The sequence below is a fragment of the Pagrus pagrus genome (genome assembly GCF_965226575.1).
Source record: "Pagrus pagrus genome assembly, chromosome: 16".
In the NCBI taxonomy this organism is placed as follows: Eukaryota; Metazoa; Chordata; class Actinopteri; order Spariformes; family Sparidae; genus Pagrus; species Pagrus pagrus.
In genome coordinates this window covers 25476679-25496507 of record NC_140200.1, presented here as the reverse complement: position 1 = coordinate 25496507, position 19829 = coordinate 25476679, and the positions used below count along the sequence as shown (strand labels likewise).

Genomic DNA, 19829 nt, shown 5'->3' with positions numbered 1-19829 from the left:
TGAGATGCAGGCTATTCAACTGTCTTCACATTCCCATTAACTTGTAAGCAGAATAGATTGTTAACAAGTGGGTATATGCTGAATCCAGGAAGTTGACAAGCTGACAAATGCTGGTCTCATGTAACAAGTTGTTGGTGAAGAGGCATTTGAGGTAATGATGTACAAAGCTCTTCTTCTGCCTGATAATTCAAGTGTTTGCATTGCGTGGTGTTGATGTAGAAAGACAGAGTGTTTCTAGCCACAGAAGTGGTACCAATTAACCTTCACAGAGCACGGCAATCTGATGCGCTCACTGATATTAACATCCTCTCCTCTCTCTTCTTCACACAGCACATTAACTGAAATCTCTCACTGAGGAGCAGCCTGAAGCATACTGTGTTGTAAAAGGTGTGATGCATGCTGTTTACATATTTATGATTGCAGAGGGGGTGACCTCTAGTGGCCATAGTAATTATGAGGGGAGCAAAGGAGGAAATCAGGTGATGTGATGTAGGCGGAGGATCGACAAACAAGCACAGGTCTTTCAGTCAGATGAGTGCAGTTTGTGTCCAGTGCAAAATAAAAAGTCAATGGTGAGTTCTTTTAATTTACCCAACGTACTTTAGCTATGTCACATACATAGCATCTCAACCCTATCAAACTGTGACAGTTTCATAGCATTATTAATTTGGCCACAAAGGCCTCACCTGTCGCTTTCCCGTGGTCAGACGTTGTAGTTTTCATGTCTTTGTGGGAACAGTCATATATGAACAGTCATTGGCTTATGGTCTGGTCAGTTATTGAGGTACCATAACGTGTTCTTTGGTTCGTCACAATGCTTGCCTGCTAAAGTTTAGATTACTTTTGGGTAAAGGGGAGTTAAATAGGGAAGTTACATTTTTTTTCTTAATCCATCTCCATACTGAATCCTATCAAATCTTTTTAAGTTCAGCCTTCCTTTCTAAGATTCATTATATAAAAACGAGATCATATAGTTAAGTCAAATGACAGCTCTCCTGTGCACCTCAGTACTGTGTTTCTCTTTTGAAGTACATAATGAATGCAGATCTTCTAAATTACTTACTGAACATCCAGAACCTCATTGTTCTTTATTCTGCATCATAACAGAAAGCTGTTGAAATGTGTTGTTTAAAGGTTCACATAGCATAAGCATGATCTTGTGATAATTGAAATGAAACACGTTGACTGTCACTAAAATGAATTCAGTCCACAAACTGATCAGAACTTATCACATGTTATTTCACAGGTAGTCGTACTGTTACTAAGTAACTGTAACATGTACAGGGGAAACATCAGCTCAGAGTTTCCAGCAGCTGCTCTAGAGACACCGTGTGTTACTGTGTTACACTGATGTGTTGTTACACATTAATATAGCCTCTTTAGATATGTGAACCCTATTTAATTTGTCTCCAACACTCCTGGTTTATGACATTCAGCATCATGTAACTGTTTATCTCATCACACAGGGGACATACAATCTGATGTAATCTGAATGTATTAGTAATTTATCGATGGTGTTTGCCTGTGTTTGATATATCTGAGCTGACACACGTCAGGCTTCAACATCATCAAATTATTATTTGTGTTTAGGCTTTTTGCTGTAATCCAGGGTGGGATGAAAACATTGCAGTGCTCAAGGCTCTCAGCAGCTACAAAGCTGAAGGCTATTCACATGTTATAAATTCAGCGTTTACTAAGCAGCTCTTTATTCAAAATCAGAGATGTTTATAGGTTTGTCATAAATGTTTGTCTTGTGATCTTGGTAGAAATGTATTGCTTTGCCTGTTCAATTTCAGGGAAAAATGTGACTTAGTGTCAAACTGTAATAACTGTTATTGCAGCAGGTCTTGGTTACTAATCACTGAGATGTGAGTGAGTGAGTGGATCTCTTGGGAAGAAATATAAAATTCACGAAATACAAAAAGACAAGGGCTACAGCTAAGTCATGTTGGCATTCATTAGAAATGAACATGTAAAGCATTTGAACTGTATCCAGTGCTATTTATAAGAACAAGAGTCAATGCCAATATTAAAAGCAAAACCACGTGGTCAGTATGCAGCACAAGTCTCAGAATAGATGCAACAAACATATCTCTTTGGTCGTAGAAAAGAAATGCAACATATACAAACAGAGACTCAGTGAAAACACCAGTTAAGGATTGAGGTGGAGGGGATTTTTTCTTATTGGAGCAAATTAGAGTGAGTGGAGAAGGAGGATGTGGGAGACTACAGGATGATTCAGTGGGGGAGAGTAGGAGCCGAGGCTATTAGACATGGTTCACAGTCTTATCACAGAATGTTGAGCTGTTTTTTCTTTTGAGGGGAGGTGAGTAGGCTATATCAGCTCATTAGAGAGACATTCAGTTCTTTTAATTAACCTATACTGAGCAACACCGTCAGACAGATGTCCTTTTTATTAAATCAAGTTTATTTCTCGCTATATGTACAGTACGTATATTCTTATAGAGGGGTGTTGCCGATATCCAGTATTGACAATTACAATGATGCTCAAAAAATGAAATATTGATATCATGTTACTAATAGACACATGATAATATTGTGTAAACAATCCAGTGCCTCTTAAATTGTTTGTTTGTTTGCTCTCTTTCTTACAGTAGGTGGCAGTAATGCACCTTAACACTGGTTGCCAACCGCCATACAACAGAACAAGAAGAAGAAAAAGCTGCAGTAACAGTTAGCTGCTACGCATTGATTTACTGCTGCTGTGAAGAATCACATGGAAATGACAGACAGTTATGGTTACAGACTCTCCCTCCACCTTCTACACTCGTATAACGAATGTTGTTCACTTTACAAAAAACAGACAAAACACACACACGCACGCACGCACGCACGCGCGCGCACACACACACACGAAATTAAGATTAATTTGACTGTCAGCATTTTTTCCTTCAAAAATGTCAATACATATCACAATAATATTGTTATTGCCCTAGTCTTATACATACAGCCGGTCTGTTGTCTCCCCTGTCTGTCACTGTCTGGGCTGAGCACTGCTTGAGTTGCCTGATGAATACAGTGCTACCTCCCTGATCTCTGACCCCTGTGCCGCCTGTGGTGCTCTGCCTTTTGCGCCTCAGTAAGGTCTGCCCCAGCCTCGGTGGTGGGAGGGGTGACTTTGATCTATGAGAGCTGAGATTGCCCCAGCCCCTCTGATTCTGGGAGATGATAATCTGCAGCATGAAGGCCGACAGGCGTAATACCTGCTGACATACTGAATCAACTTATCAGTGAAGCAAACACTGCATCAGACTCAACAGCATGGGTCCATGTTGCGGAGTTTTTTACCTGTCACTCAGCTTGCTCTTAAACAGGTATGAAAGGTGACACGCCAGCTTAATATAAATCAGGTCTTAAAAAGGAGTATTGTTCACACTACATGGGGTTTGAAGACTGCACACACAGGTCAATATTATTCTGTTGAGGAAGACATGTATTTAGTATTGCCCACTAAATATGTATTCACAATAGGACAGAAAAGCCTGGGAGAAAAATGCATTGTAAGAAATAAAGGACTTTGATTGTTACTTTGATTAGTGTTTAACGCAGGATCTGAACCTGAGCTGGCATTGCTACTGAGCTTCAGTGAAAGAGAAAAACAAGAGCAGAATTTGTGCTAAAAAAAAATAGTAAAGCCCTGCATAGAAATGATTAAAAAAACTGTTACATTAAATTATTAACCAACACATACCTTGTCATACCTTAACGAAGGAATAGGTCGATTGCCAGTATGTACAGTGCAGACATAATTTAAGTTACGATATGTACGTGATGTAGATCAACCATGTGGCTTTTAGTTTCACACTGGAAATGAACAGCTGTCTCCTGAATGAAAGTCCTGTGTTTGTTCAACCCTTCCATCCGTCCCCGGCCTCTCCGGACACTGTCACCTCTAGAGGTTGGCAACTCACAAGAAACGTCTTCATGAGCTGCTTTCACAGTCAACCTAGATGGTTGTTGTTCAGGTGAGGATGGCCGTGAAACATTGCTGCCATTTCTGCATGTTAACAATTAAACAAATTGCTCCTACATAAAGGGCTACAGTTCAGTAAAATGAAAACACTGAAACTTTGATAAAAAGCGCTCCATTAAAAAACTGTCAATTAAATCGACTGAGTGAGTGAGTGAGTGCAAGCGCAAACTCTGATCCCTCATTGATTTCATCATCCCATTTGCATCAGTCCTGAATAGGAGCTGTGGACTAACTGATGAATGAGGTGATCTGAAAAGACTTGAAGCCTCAAGCCAGTGGAGTTGATCATAAGGGAATGCAACTCAATACTTGGAAGGTCTGCCAGAGATTGTGTACACTCAGCGTGGTGCGTTAAAATCTCCACATTATCCGTGAAATGTAATCAGAGGGATTTCAGCCTGGGAACGCTCTGAATTTCACAGGCAATTCATAGATTGATCCACTCAGCTGCAGTCGCTGCTCAGGCTCTTTAGGGATAAGAGGACCAGGCAGAAAGAAAATGACTGGAAAAATACCTGAAATCCTGTCTGTAGGAAATGTCATTCTCTCCAAGAGGAAATGCACAACTCTGCTCTGTCCTGTTGCTTTAAAGGAGATAAAAGGAACCACAACATTACAGGACTGAAGGATCAATATATTAAAGTAAATATGCTTAACCTGTTCAGTGACGTAAAGACTGATGAAGTGGTTCTCACTGAAATTCTGTTAATTCTTAATAATTAAATGTGTATTCCCTGCACAACATCCAAATCACCCAGGACAGTCTCTCTGAAAAGATTTTAGAAGCATCAGGGTGAAAATGGGTCATTGTTTTCATGAATCAAATTAATAACAATAAATAATTTTTTTACCCACACAAAGAATCCCACTTCAGAAAATGTATATCTTCACAAGTCTTCACTTTCTTGCCACCAAATGTTGTATTATTTGTGTAGTATTAATATTGTTCTGTCACATCTAGAAGTTTTTTGTTCCTGCTTAAAAATAGATTGCCACATAACTTGCAAAACATAGTTTCATATGGAGTTGAAAAGCCCACAACATATTTTGACTTATTTAAGATATTTTAGTTGAAAAAAAAAGTGAAAACAAGTTCAGATATGAATTTCTGAAAACGAAAATTAAGATCTCCACCAGGAGATTTGGGTAAAATTAAGGTTTTATTGTTATAAATCCGATTGCTATGTCCATTCTGCAATAACTATTTAAATGAATCAACGTTGTAAATGATCTTTGGGGTCTCTTTGATGTTCGGGACAAATTTCAACCCAATACAGTGAAAACTAAGACGTTGGCGAGGTTTAGAATACACATACACAGAAACACAAAGATGAAGTTTAGCTCTGAGGGCATTCATCAAAAAGTGCTGTCCTGTCCTTTCCTTTTGTCTCCACAGAAATAAAGAAAATCCCTGAAGCATGTCACTGATCTGTTTGTCTCATGCTGCTCAGCAGGTGGCTGCGTGCCAGCTGAAGGTAAACCTACAGCTGTGTCAGTGTGCATGTGTAGCTAGCTGATTCAATGTAGTGAGATGGCAGAGAGGACAGCATTAACTTCGTGGAAATATTCCCATTATTCTCTCATTGTTTAGGGGTTCATTAGTTGCATGTTTAAACATCATAAACTGGCTATAAAAGCCGTGTTGTATTGTTTTCATTGAAACAGCTGTGCCTAATACTGTATGCCTCTGCCCAGTTCGCTGTCAGATTGTTAGACACAATATAACATTTGCAGCTCTTTCTTCTGCTGTCATTCCTTTTATTAGGCTGTGGAGTTACCGATTGTGGGCCGTAAAGAAGGCTACAAAATGACGCGAGAGTCAGTACATTCAGAGGTACATGTGCAGTTGGCTAACTTACATGCACAACAAGTCGCAAAGAGGTTTTACTGTACTTTTTGGTGACACTAAAGTACTCTAACACAACATTTTCTAAGTACATAATGCAGTTATGTAACAAGCTATTTTTTAATGGTAGTTATCCTGTAACTTAACTAGTTACTCACATTACCCAACACTGGTCATCTGTCCAACAGTCGAAATACAACCTCACTCCTATTGGTAATTTATCTATAGAAGACTGGCTGGGTTATCCATTTTTAAAATGACTGATTAGAAAAAAAAATATTTCCTGTTTTTTCTGTTCAGTATGGACTTTGACTTCATCTAAAGCTTTTACTAAATCGACAACAAAGGAATCCACCACAGTCATGCACATCTGCACAAATACAGTTAATTATAGTTTGCCTCCAGTGAATGAATGAGCACTGCCTTCAGCTTTCTTCTGTTGGCTCTTTGATTCGCCTTTGTCACTCCTGGTGGTCTCCTGTCCCACCTGGTTACAACAGATTGATTTGCTGTTTGAGGGCTGGAGGTGATGCATGGTTGCCCTCTGTGGATGAAAGAGGCGTCTGCTGCCAATGCCTTTAAAGTCAAGCATCTGTCATTGCTAAGGACATCTGTGGATTGGCTTGAAGAATGATGAACCCCACACAGCACTGATCCTGGCTCCAAGCGCATGCGTCAGCTGCTCATCCAAACCTGCTTCAGCTCCAGTTTCACAGCTCAAATGTATGAATTGTCTTCAGTTCTATTTCTTCCACTGTTACTTGCACATGAGCTGCTTTGGTTACTCTTAAATGCAGCAGCAGTGAGTACGACTTAAGAGAAGTCAATTTAGTTGGTAGAGGAGGCAAAAGTATAATCTCATGGTGTGTTTGGGTGGAAATCAGGACTTCTCCAAATATCTCAGTATCTCAGGAGAACTGCTTAAAATTACTGAGAAAGTTTTCCACCCTCTGACATGGACAAGAAGCTTTTTGCAAACATTAATTTATTTAAGTACAAACACTACAGCCTCTGGTGTTTATTCCTACAGCACGAAGACTGTGCTAGTTACCAATTCCCCTTTTCCTCACAGTTGTTTTACTGCAGCTTTTTGAATACAGTATGTGTATGTCAAAAAGTCTGTAGTCGGCGCCAGCAATCAGATGTAACGTATCTGCATCCTGTGGTCAGCTCTACCAATCAGAAGGAGTGCACCAAAGGTCAATCCCAGCTCAGCAGGTTCAGTCCAAGATGGTAGTGTGCCAGAAACAATGGGAATTATGGCCTACTGTCTGATGCACAACCATTAGATTATTAAAATCAGACAACAAAACGGAAAGCCTTAATAGGATAACTTTTATGAAGCTCAGGAAAATGTAAGAAATAATCAATAATTTCAGCTTTTACTGGTATTGGGTTTGGATTAGTGTCTACTCAATGGTCCCACTACTTCAACCCTTTGTCTACATTTTGCTGACCATCTGATCTTTGTACTGGAACAGCAAGCCAAAATTCCAATTTATATTGGAATTACTCGGCACACTGATGCTCCTCAAAGGATGATCCCTATTCTACTTTGGGTTCTCTCAGAAAAAACTACACACTCTGGACACTGTTAGATGCTCTGCTGACCACTTGAAACATACTACGGACCTTAAGAAATTGAGCATTTACTGATACAATATGAGCTTATAGATCAGCTGATGATTTAGAGAGAATGCATCCATTTCATAGTTTTTACACCAGGGAACACTGACAAAATGTCGGCCCACCCACCCCAGACAGTCTGTTCACCCTGCTGCCATCTGACAAAAGATACAGAAGTATCTGCTGTCATACCACCAGACTACAGAACAGCTTCATTCCCCAGACTGTCATATTCCTGAACTCATCATCAGCACTCCATTTTCTAAAATTGATGTAGCACAAAGGACTGAAATATAGTTTTGTTTTTTTGAAACACTGTAATAATCCTCTGTGTGTTGTTCACTGTATCTGTGTGTCAGCCTCTAAGGCTTTAGATATTCATGATGAACTACAATCTGCGACAGAAGGTTCCCTCCCCAGGTACGTCCTTGTACACTTTGTCCTGTTTTGTTGTCTTGCAGTTGGGTACAGATTGTGTGTTTGGCTCTCTGTGTTTTTGGCACTTCTTACCTGCACTGTGCTGTCTCTCTGCCATAGGTTCACTCACGGGCTGAGCCCGCTAATCACAGCCTCCACGTCTCTCACTCCCACACCAACAGAAACAGATGACCTGGAGAACATAGGATGACAGCACACTTTCAGCTGAGGCATGCCTTGTCACACAAAAAGTCACAGTCGGGCGTGCAGGCTCTAACAAGCACCCTGCAGAAACACATAAGGGAACATGCCACTGTTTTCACATGGTGGAGCTCATTTATTTTGTATTAATTTACAAAACTTTTGACCATTTCTTAAAAGTACAAGTATAGTTTGTGATTTTAAAGGAAAAGTTCATAACTACCTCCTGACTACACCCACACCTACCAACATTAGTCATAAGGCAAACCCCACAGATTAATGGAGTAAATACACTCATGTTAAAAAAAATTACTTTCTCTTAGTCTTAAAGGTTTAGGCAAAAATACATTTTAAAAACCAAAATGTACAAAAAAGCAATCCAAAGTCAACATCTAAAATTTACATCACAAAAAACAGGATTCAAATTTCCCTGCTCTGGCTGGATAATGAAGTTATTCTAATCACATCTAAATGTCAATAGCGAGGAAGGTCTCGTAGTGACTGAAGTTTGTAAATGTATTTCTTCTTCTTGGGACCTGTTTATCCATTTTCAGTGGCAAACTGAGAGAAACAGAGGGCTTGAGCGAGCATAGTTAGAAAATGCATGTCAGACAGGGTCTCCTGTGCATGCTCAGCTCTGGGTTGGGTTGTCAGGTACCATGCGATGTATCCCACTCAGAAACTGAGAAACACCCATTTTATTCTTAGCACTATAAAGTCGTGAGATTAACAGGAGAAATTCTCTGCAAATGCGCAAAGGATGCGCATCCCTGCCGTGAGGCGCGCGTAGAGCACCGAGTCAGCCCGAGGCAGGAGAGACAAAAAAAAGAGACGAGTAATCTGACACCGCACACGTTGCCCCAATGATTGACAGCACGCAGCATCTGACCAATCAGCGGTCAGATGCGCCGACAGGCAGTTGTATGCAGGTGGAGAGATGGCCTCCAAACGGCAATATGAATCGGGAGCAAGCAAAAGAAAGACAAAGTCAAAACAAGATGAGGCTCGTGCTTCACTTGAAGGTGGGTATGTTACACCCCAGCTGCTAGCCTGCTAATCATGAGACAGAAGAGAGGATAATTCTGTCTAGATGTGGACTGGAGATTAAATTTTCCAGCGGCCCTGATTATCATTTATTGAATGTCTTGTTAACTGCTATACATTCAGCTCTGTTGAAAAAGGAGCGGTTAATTGACCAGTTGGTGGTTGTATGTTGGCTCAGGTTTATAGCCTATCAATCTATGCTATCAGTAGAAGATTTGGGCTATTTTTATGGAGGTAAAATGTCGCCATCTTTTGGTGAATTTAATTCATACCAGTATAAGATTAGATAAAATAAGATAAATTAAGATAATCCTTACTGAATTATGTACTGAATGTATACATAAGTATATAAAAATATTTAAATATAGAAATATCATCAAATCAAATCATAATGAATATTATTATTAGTTGTAGTCGTATTTGCATTAATTGCATTTTAATCTTTGTGAGGAGGCTAGCACCATTGCAGTAACTCTCCCTGTTACAGTTGCCTTTGCTGAGCAAAAACTGAAGCTCATCAATGGCGCAAGAACGCTTGAGTGGCCTGGCTATCATAAGCATCAACTCAGAAGTGGCACAGCAGCTGTCATATGATGACCTCATTGATGACTTTGCATCCAGAAAATGCAGACGTGTGCATCTGTAAAAGGCTTGTTCCATTGTTGAAAGAGTCATTTTGTAATTGGGGGGGCCCTCAAAATAAAATTCTGCTCAGGGCCCCAACTTGGCCAGAGGCGGCCCTGGGCATATCACTCAGGAAACTAATCACAGATTATTCGCAGATTTGCCAGCTGGACCCCCAACTCTACCACATGCTGAAGTGTCCTTCAACAACACAATGGACTGTGAGAGGCAAATTGTTGTAATGATTTCCTCACCAGCTGCTAAGGAACTTGTCCTATCACCTGTTCTCACTGCCAGAGCATTAAATACAGCTGTAATTATGACTCCAGCATCACTTCTTACCCTCTAGTGCAGTGGTATAAAGAATGAGAAAGGTCTTTGTTGGGGTGGTGGTGGTTGGACGCTTCGGAGACCTGGGTTTGTTTACTGTTTGTGACGAAGACTCAACAGTGACATTAAAGTGAGTTGATAGTCTGAACTTAGTTATTTTAACCAAAAGTACGATCTTTTCCAAAATCTCATGAAGTAGTTTTGTTGCCTAAACTTAACCAACTTAACCATCCAATAGCAGTCAAAGTCATAATATGTCATAAGATGTGAAATACTTCTCAGCAAGCTTTATTTTGAAAGTCCAACTATACGTTTTATTGTTAACTAGACCGCAGAGCCCCTCACGTCTTAAACTGACACTAGAGGGGTAGGTAGAACATCATAGTTTGAAGCTTAAGGCTACCGACCAAGCTGCTGCATTATGTACTTTAAGGACCACATTCAATGCTAACTTTTAACAGTACAAAGTCAAGAGTGTCATTTGTAAGAACACTGAAACAAGTATAAATAATTGCTGCATGGAATGTCTTGTAAGTTTTGTGAAATTGTTGGCAAGAAAACATACACTGCACCAGGTTTAATGATTTAGTCCATATTTCCATAGTTACAAGAGCTAAATATGGAAGTACTGCTACTTGCAGAGCTGCCAGTGACAGAAACTGCTTTGTATGGCTTATTTATAGCTATTGCATATAAAACTTGCGTAGTGTGTTGTGTAGGTTTGCTTTCAACAGTGGGCTAGCAATGATATCATAGTTGTAATAGGTTCTATAGATTTATATATGTATATACACACAAACAAAGTCAGACACACACAGAAAGTTCCACATACATCACTCTGCTCCACCACAAACAGCACACTAGAAGAAATAACGTGAAAGAAGAATTAGATGTTCAGCTAAAATAGCTTCCTGTCCAGCTATGATTAATAGAGTAACGGCCGGCTCGAGTCCAGGAAAACCCTCCTGAGATCAGTTCCTATAACACCAGTGTCACTGTAACTAGTCTCTGTGGAAGCGCTGCTGGGACGGAGATGAACGGTAATGACTTCTGGTTGGTACTGTGCTGACATTTACTGCTAATTTACACATTTCACATTTGAGCTATTCAGAACGTGTTCCTATTCGGAGCGAATTACTTAATTTCCTTTCCTAGTGCTGTTAGCTGAGATGTCTGATCTGTTTCCAACCCTACCCTTGTACCCTCTGAGTTCAAGGAATGTGAATTTGACCGATGGATGCACTTGGAAGGGATTTGATTGTTAACATTTTTCCTCTGGCAACTCTCTGACTTGGGAAACAGAAGAGAGCGGTGTGTGGGGTGGGCTGTTTTTTTTTTCCTTTAACAGCTTTAAGTCTTTGGTGAGAACAGAACAGAACCACAGGCAGACCTCGTGTCAATATCTGCAAATCCTGTCTGGGAGAATGAGCAGATGAGATGCACTGACACGGCAGCCTGATCCCACAATCATTTACAGAATGTAAATAGGATACGAGCATCCAGCCAACCTGTCAAACACCAGCCTCATGAAACCTGCATCTGCATATTCATCCGAATTGCAACAGCTGAGCGATCACACCTCCTTATTTCTTGTTCTGGGTAGTATTAGCTTCTGTCAGTTCCAAAATAGAAAGATCAGAATGTGAATGTGTCATGCGTGGCCTTGGTTGTAACAGCGAAGTGTGGGAAACAGTGAGTATTTTTATAATTTTGGAATAGTGGTGCTGAGAAAAGGCACTCAGATGAATCTTTAACTCAGTAAAAAAACAAGATCAGACCACAATGAGTGGAGTCACTTGAAACAGTGTGTAGAGGCCTGCTGTTATCCAACCACACCTGTGTTAAACATGCACAAGAGCAACTGAGCACAAAATGAGATCAGTTCCTGTGTGGGAGCTGATCTGAGCTCAGTGAAGCATGTTCATCCCACAGTTCAAGCTTCAGTATATGAACACTTCACAGCCTTAAAATTGGTGATTCTCATATTTTATGTATGAACGAAAAAAGGTATATGGATGCTTCTATTCAAGTGCACTTTTTGGATTGGGTCTATACTTCCGGACTTGCTCTTTAGTTCCAATGAACATAGGTCTTAATCGTGTGTCATACAATGGTATTTCAGACCAGGGGTAGGGGAAGTACTCAGATCTTTTATGTGAGCAAAAGTATCAATACAACAATGTCAAAATTTAAGTAAAAGTCCTGCATTTAAAATTCTTTAAAGTATTAGCAATAAAACATACTAGTATCAAAGTAAATGTACTTGTTAGGCAGAAAAAATGGCCAATACATTGTTATGTATGACACTATTAGATTATTAGTACTGTTGATATATTGTTGAAATAACTGCAAACTGTGTACAAGACAGTCATGCTGCCAATATCATGAAGTCATAGCAGACTCTGCTCAGTGCAGAATGTTCCGCTGTCCATCACCGTCATCAAGGGCCAACTTCAATCATCAGATCAACAGTAGGAGAGCGCTACCACCAGTGGAGCCAGTTAGTAAATCAAGCTCTTACCCAAGTCAGTGGGGGGAAAATCATGTTTTCCATTGAGAAAATCTTTCTGTATAACTGATGAAAGTGGTGCTGTAGCATCTAAACTAACCTCTTATGAATACCACTGTTGTTTCCAAATGAACAGTCGTTTCTCCAGCTGGTCATCACACCAAAACTACGCTTCTAGTTTCAATGCCAATGTGTTTGGCCATAAGCACATAGTTTGAATCCTCGTAAGATGGAAGTGTGCGATTGCATTATCACGAGGTCTTGCAAATCCAGCTGCTTCACAAGTTGAGTTATCCATTATCCATTCAACATCTGTTGGGGCCCTAAATCTATGGATAAATGTGAAAATAGAGAGTTCCTGATTGTAGGAAATACTAAATGTTACTAATTAAACTGAATCCTTGACAAATCTGTCTGAGGAAGCTTAAAAAAAAAAAAAGAAAGAAAACTGACTACATTTGAGGAACGACTTCAATTTCAAGACCAAAAATCACTTAAATATAGTGTTAGTAGTAGTGTAAATATAAGTTCGGCCCAATCCCAAAACACCTGTTGCACCTACCACTTAGCCCCACCCCTCTGTTTTGCACGTTTATGTCTAGGGGTAGGGAGTCCTGATTCTTGTTGGGATAAAGGGGTAGAGTAAAGTGTTGGGGCTACATGGTCCGCCAAACAGATTTATCAGAGGCACACTTCAAACTTATGAGAACAATCTGTTGTTTTAATGAATTATGGTCCTTTTCTTTATAACAAACACAAAACAATCGGGGCCAGTTTAAGACGCCATATTGGAAAAGCCCAGGTGCTTCTGTTGACTTAACATCGACATGTATGAGGGTCTTGAAGGGTTGTCCCATTTCATAGGGTGAGATTTCAACCGCTACCCCTTGTAACGCTGCTCTGAGGGGCAAGGAGGCACCCGAAAAAGGGTAGGGGTAAAAATTGGAAAAGAGATTGAGCCTTGATTACTGGATTGATGCCATTTAGATTGGTGATGATGATTGACCCTGGAATGCCTGGCACTAGAAATATATCCTGTACCATAAAACACTGGTTTTCCAGTTTTTAGAATCAGTTTTCGTTTTTATTTTTCATTGTTAGCCACACTGTTCTGTACCACACACTGTCCAGCTGTCACTTGGAGTACTGAACATTTAAAGGGTTCATTTCAGAGTGTCAGAGGCCAGTAACCATCATGGCACAAGGGCAGAGCTCTATATCCTGCAGTAATGAAGTTTGATCAGACGGAGCAGGCAGCACTTAATGTATGTATGCATGTGTGTGTGTGTGTGTGTGTGTGTGTGTGTTAATGCATTCGGTGCTGTGGGAGGCCTTTGTGTGAGCAGATCTCTCCCGGAGATGAAGTTAATCCATTCTGACAGAAAATCACTGCTGCACCAAAATGTTTAATAACCTACTTTCCATGATTACACCATGGTACACCTGCAAAGCTCATTAGCTTTAGGTTATCGAGATGAAAGACTCCAAGGCTTTTTATAAGTCAATTAGAAGAGATGAAAGATAATGAGTTTGATGGAAAGCCTTAATAGATTTTCTTGTTGTTGAATAGGGGAACACATTTTCAAAGAGCTCAGTTCCCAGTAATATTTTTTTCAATTAGGGCTTACAGCAAATGTTTTTTTTGTTTTCTGTTTGTTATTGATTTTCACAGATAAAGACTTTTTTTTTTTTTTTTCTTTTTAGATCGAACCTGATAATGACCCAGATTGGAAATTCCCAGAAGTTGTATGGTACTAAAAATTCTGGTGCATTTCAACCTGGTACATTTCCCATATATGTGGCTATTGTGGATCTGTATGGATTGTAACACATTTGCACTCGCCACCTATGCTGTAGAGAGAAAAGACGACTTATGCAACAGACAACCCAGTCTCACATGAAAATGTGTTATAGCTACGTTGGTCCACAGGGCAAATTGTAGTAGTTTCACAATATCTCCTCTTAAATTGTGAGATGTCTACAATTTTTTTGGCCAATTCTTTTCTATTGCCTGAGTTCATGTCACGTGGCCGTCAGCTTTTTGGCTGCGAGAACAAAAAACATTGCTACCATTCCTTTTATTTCCAGCGAAAAATGCATTTTTTTAAGAGAGGGTTAAAATGTGTTTTGATTACATTTTTATCGAGAAATATGAAGATGCAGCTTTCGGCAGAAGATTGTGGGGCTGTTACGTATGATATCTTTGCTATGGTGGTTGCTATAGACGCTGCTACGTCAGAAACCACGGCTTGCATTTTTTTGCTTTGTGTAGTTATCTGGGCTGTTATATTATTTGTGTTCTTTTATGTAGCTGTTTGATGGTGTAGCTGTTTGATGGTGCTCTTTCAATAAAAAACGCCAATTTTACAGCGCCCTACAGGTGACGTATTGATTCTTCTTCTGTGGATTTCCGACGGCTAGTGTAACCTGGACATCAATCGCCATTGTTCAGCCAATTTTAAATGTATACATTTCGAACCTTACCTACCACTATGTGAGAGAGAAATGGGCACTTGGTCTTTCTGGCGAAAGCTGCAATAATCTTTGTAAAAACTAGCAAACTAAAGACCACATACATTCACTGAGCGAGGATTATGAAAATAAAGTGCATATTTCTCGATAAAAATATCATCAAAACACATTTTAAAATATTGAATTTTTCACTGGAAATAAAATGAATGGCAGCCTTGTTTTTTGTTCTCGCAGCCAGAAAGTTGACGGTCACGTGAGGTGGACGCAGGCAATAGAAAATAATATGCCAAAAAAAAATTGTAGCCATCTCACAATTTAAGAGGTTGTGAAACTATTACATTTTGCCCTGTGGACCAATGTAGCTATTCCACATGAAGGCCAGTTGACCAACGACCCACAAGTGGCCCTAACGACTCTGAAACTCAGAGCTCACACGTGTCCTTAACAACTCTGTAAGGACACTCCCACACAGAGTTTAAAAGCCAGCCAACTTCTCTCCAATTAGTTAGAAGTGAAGAAGCTTCTTGGATGAGAGGGGAAACGTATTAAAGGGTCATTATACGAAAACGTGCCATTTACCATTCTTAATGTTTGATTTTCAAAGTACTGTTTTAAAAGTCTTTAAGCCCCTTTTTGGATGAAGTATATCCTTACCTTTCAGAAAAATGTGCCGTGCCATCTCAGGCCATCTTATTTTTTTATTTATTTTCACATATAATCAACATACATATGTGTTTTGTCAACCCTGTTACTGACATATCAGTTACTGTTTGAAAAGGTTTTAAATCCAAATTTAAAACAAATCTGATATACAGTGAAAGATACAACCCCCCTTGTTACACTAAGTGTGTTTACAAAGTGAGAATATTGAGGATTTGACTTTTTTCCATGAATGAATATGCTCATTTACAATTGACTCTTTCACAGCATCTTCTGTTTTAAGAAAACGTTATGAAAACAAAATAATAATACCACAATTTCTTTGAGTGGATTACTGGTCTCTTTTACTTAACATATACAATGAGTTGATTTTACATTTGTCTTTTCATTTTTTACATTATATTAGAATATTATACAAGTAACAGGGTTGACAACAGTTACCGTATTGGTTATACTGCTTGTTTAAGTTACAGTTATGGCTATAATCAAGTTATAATGGGACATTCCTAAATCTTTCATTCAACATGACTAATCTGAATATTTTTTTTATTAAAATAAAAAGATCTTAATCTATCTAAAAAGATAGATCAGTATAGGTCAGTAACCTCAACAAATTGTAGCCCGCCTATCAGTAGAATAAATAGAAAAACATGATATTTAGGTATGAAACCTGCAAAAACATGTAAATACTATTGGAAAGACAAGTATATTTTCATGTACACACAAAAGCATATACTTTCGTCAACCCTGTTACCCTAGAATGGTAACAGGGTTGACGAAAGTATATGCTTTTGTTACGGTAACAGGGTTGACGAAAAATGTTATTGGCAGCCATTACTAGCCATGTGGTAAATGTAATGACACACCATGGTGTGCATTCATGAGAGGCTTAAATGTTGTTATATATGTACATTTAAAATTTCAAACAAATAACTTTTTAAAGTATGCTTTTGTAGTAACAGGGCTGACACAATGAGCTCGTCCCCCCCTGTCAGACATTACATAACTCAAAGAAAATTCATTAAAAAAAGAGGACACTCACTTGTTTTTTCACCATCAACTTCATAAAAGGCAGATGATTTCACTACCTGGAATGGTGCAACTTTCGGAACAGTCCATTATCTCTGAAGGGGTGTTTTCATTGAAAGTAACAGGGTTGACAACAACCCAGGGACCCGAGTAAATTTTTGTTTTTTTCAACATTTAACACATATTAAGAATAAAATCCATTCATGAGTAATGAAACAACACTTGAGGCTTTATATAGGTTTAAGTTTTTATGTGATAGTTTGACTTTTTTGGCCTTTCTAGCTAGTAAAGGTAGACAAATCATACTGTGGGACAGGCCATTTTTACATTTCTTGCAAGATGCTTTGCACAAAAAAGGGTTTAAAACTCTAAAAACAAAAGAAAAAAACTTTTAATTAGTTTGTATGTTACTAGGCTTATCAAGGAAACTAAACTATATATATATCTATATTATTTATTGTTTATTCAGATTTACTGAGCAGTTTTGTTGGAGGGACACAAAATGGCAAGTTTTCGTATAACCACCCTAAAGAAACTGAAACAAGTCTAGTTGCCTACGATACAGCACCTAGATTTACCCTGACCTGGATGACTGAGAACCTTTATCAACATAGAGAAACATAGTTGGAATTTAACTGTGGTTTTGCAGGAAGGCACTTTGCCAATATTTATTCTTGTGATTGGGTGGCTTCCAGCTCATTTAATTGATTTATTTGATCTGTGATGAGTAATTAAGAGATGCTAAAAACACAAAAACACAATGTTGGGTGTAGTTCCTCTTTAACATTCATAATGAATACCCTGATTATATTCTCTGAATTACTTTTTTAGTGGCACAACAACAATCACCCTTTACTGTTTCACCTCACATCCATCCCACAGGAAGATAAAGTATGTTCTTCTCCTTCTTAAAATAAAAAAAAACTTCCTCTGTATCTCATTTTCTCTCCCAACATTTGGTCCTTGAATGCACCACATAACGATGAAAAATTAATCAGTAGGTAAGAGCTTCTTGTTTTTCTCCACACTTGAATTATTGCCTGCTCTAATACACATTACACACTCACGCCTCACATTTGTACTCTGTCTGAATATACGCTCATTTATTCTGCATAATATTTCAACTAATGGTAAACTAATGGAGGCATTCCTCTTGAAGCCACCTCTTAGAGCAAGACATGCTTCCTATTAAATGGCCAGAGGCTGCTACGTCCTGCCCAGTAGTCTGTCTGCAGGGCCCAGAGGAAATACAGGTTGTTGGTCCTGAGTATGTTTTTACTATAGACTGAAATGTGTCCATAGCACAGAATATCAGAAACTGTTGTACAGACTGCTGATGAATAGTTAGATTAGATTGTTACACTTGTTCACATTATTTGATCAGACATTATTTTGAGTGAAGGCTTTTTGAGTTTAACAGCTTTGTTCTTTATTTAGGCTGTTTATGTTTGGACAATGTTTAAGGAGGTTTCTTTTGTTAAAGGAACAATATTTTGGAAAACAAACTAGTGCTGCAACTTCTGATGATTTTTATTAACACTTACTGTATCAGATATTTTTATGGTGATTGATTGTCAAATTAAAACAGGAAAATGCCAATCACAACTTCTGGAAACGCAATGTGCGTTTCCAGAAGGGCTAACGCTACAAAAGTCAAATGTTACATGAACATGTTACTTTAAACTTACAACTGACAATTTTTTCACTTCTACTTCTCATTCTGAAGTAAATACTGGTGTCACAATGTAATGGCTGTAAAGAAATGACACCATACAGTGTATAGATTCCTTTAAGCTCCCTTTAAGTCTCACTTTCACTACACTATTCAGTCTGCCACCAGCTGGATTCTTCCTGGAAAAATGAAGGTTTCATTATGACACAAAGGAAGCACATCATAGTGATAACCACTGCATTAATACATGAATGGACCAGATCTGCACTCTACACACAGCAGTAAAGTGGAGCTTTGTGGTTGCATTAGCCGATATGAAACAACATCACCGTCTCCCATTTCATGATGCCTACATGTACTTTTGCACTTACTCTGGTAAAAGTAACAAAAAAGGAGTGTAATCTGCCACACATTACTCTAGATAACAGACAGCAATATTGTACAGTAACTTATTACTTTCGAATGAAAATAATTTGTAATATGTAAGTAATATGCCTGAAACTGTTCAACTTCAAATGCCCTGTCCGATTAAACAAACCAAGTTTAAATTTATATTCATATAATGTGAAAAGTATCTCAGTAAGACGTGAACATTTATATTGTAATAATGTGTAAAGTTAACGTGAAGCTTTTAGCCTTCTTACAATATGTTTTAATGTGAAAACTATAACATTTTCCTGTGATAGTGATTTTTTTTTTTGTGCGGCAGCAATAAGCTACCATTAATCATTGATTATTCATTAAGGTTTTAGGACCTTTGTTGCAGGGCAGCATTCTGTTGTAACCTCGTCACCATGACAACATGGACAGATTGCGATGCGCATTCAGTGTCAGAAACAAGTTGAAACCTGGAAAGAAATCGTTTCTTTGAGTTTGCTACTGTCCCCGGGATGTCATCTTAATGAAACAGCTCTGTGCTTGAAAGTATGATATTTTCAACAGGATGTTGCATACAGTACAGCAAATATCTGACTCCTGCAATACAGTTATAACTTCCAGTGTGGCTGCCAAATTTCCATTTCCTCATTTCTGAGAACAGATGTAATAAAAACAACCTAGACACTCGAAACATGTGTCTGATTTCACATAATAGGGGCACTATTGAAATGGTCTATGGCACCTGGTCTGAAGTGTATGGCACAAATGTGTTAGAGGTTTAACCAAATCCATTTTGGGAGTTAAACAGCAGATAATCCGGGCGCAAGTGAGGTGCATGGCGCTAAGAGGTAATGTTTAGACTCTGAATTAGTCATGACTTTAGATCAGCTTTTTGTTGGTCTATGGCGCTGTCGCTTTCTCAATGTTTTGTTTTTTTTCTCAATGTGCCTGACCACACCTCATTTTAAGACCAACACACCCAGGGGCGCACAGGTGCTGAAACTAGCATTGAAACACTTAGCGCCAG

At 38.9% G+C, this 19829-nt stretch overlaps 1 protein-coding gene across 4 annotated transcripts in view; it reads right to left on the bottom strand.

Moving 5' to 3' along the window:
* Positions 1–19829, bottom strand: part of lrfn2b (leucine rich repeat and fibronectin type III domain containing 2b) — a 151859-nt gene that overhangs the window by 51503 nt on the left and 80527 nt on the right. For 3 of the 4 annotated variants that reach the window (XM_084378172.1, XM_084378170.1, XM_084378173.1), the window contains one exon: positions 7977–8076. The gene's annotated coding sequence lies outside the window, so the exon portion shown is untranslated. Of the gene's footprint in view, positions 1–4509; positions 4579–7976; positions 8077–19829 lie in introns of all 4 variants that reach the window. The other variant, XM_084378171.1, reaches the window with a different exon arrangement.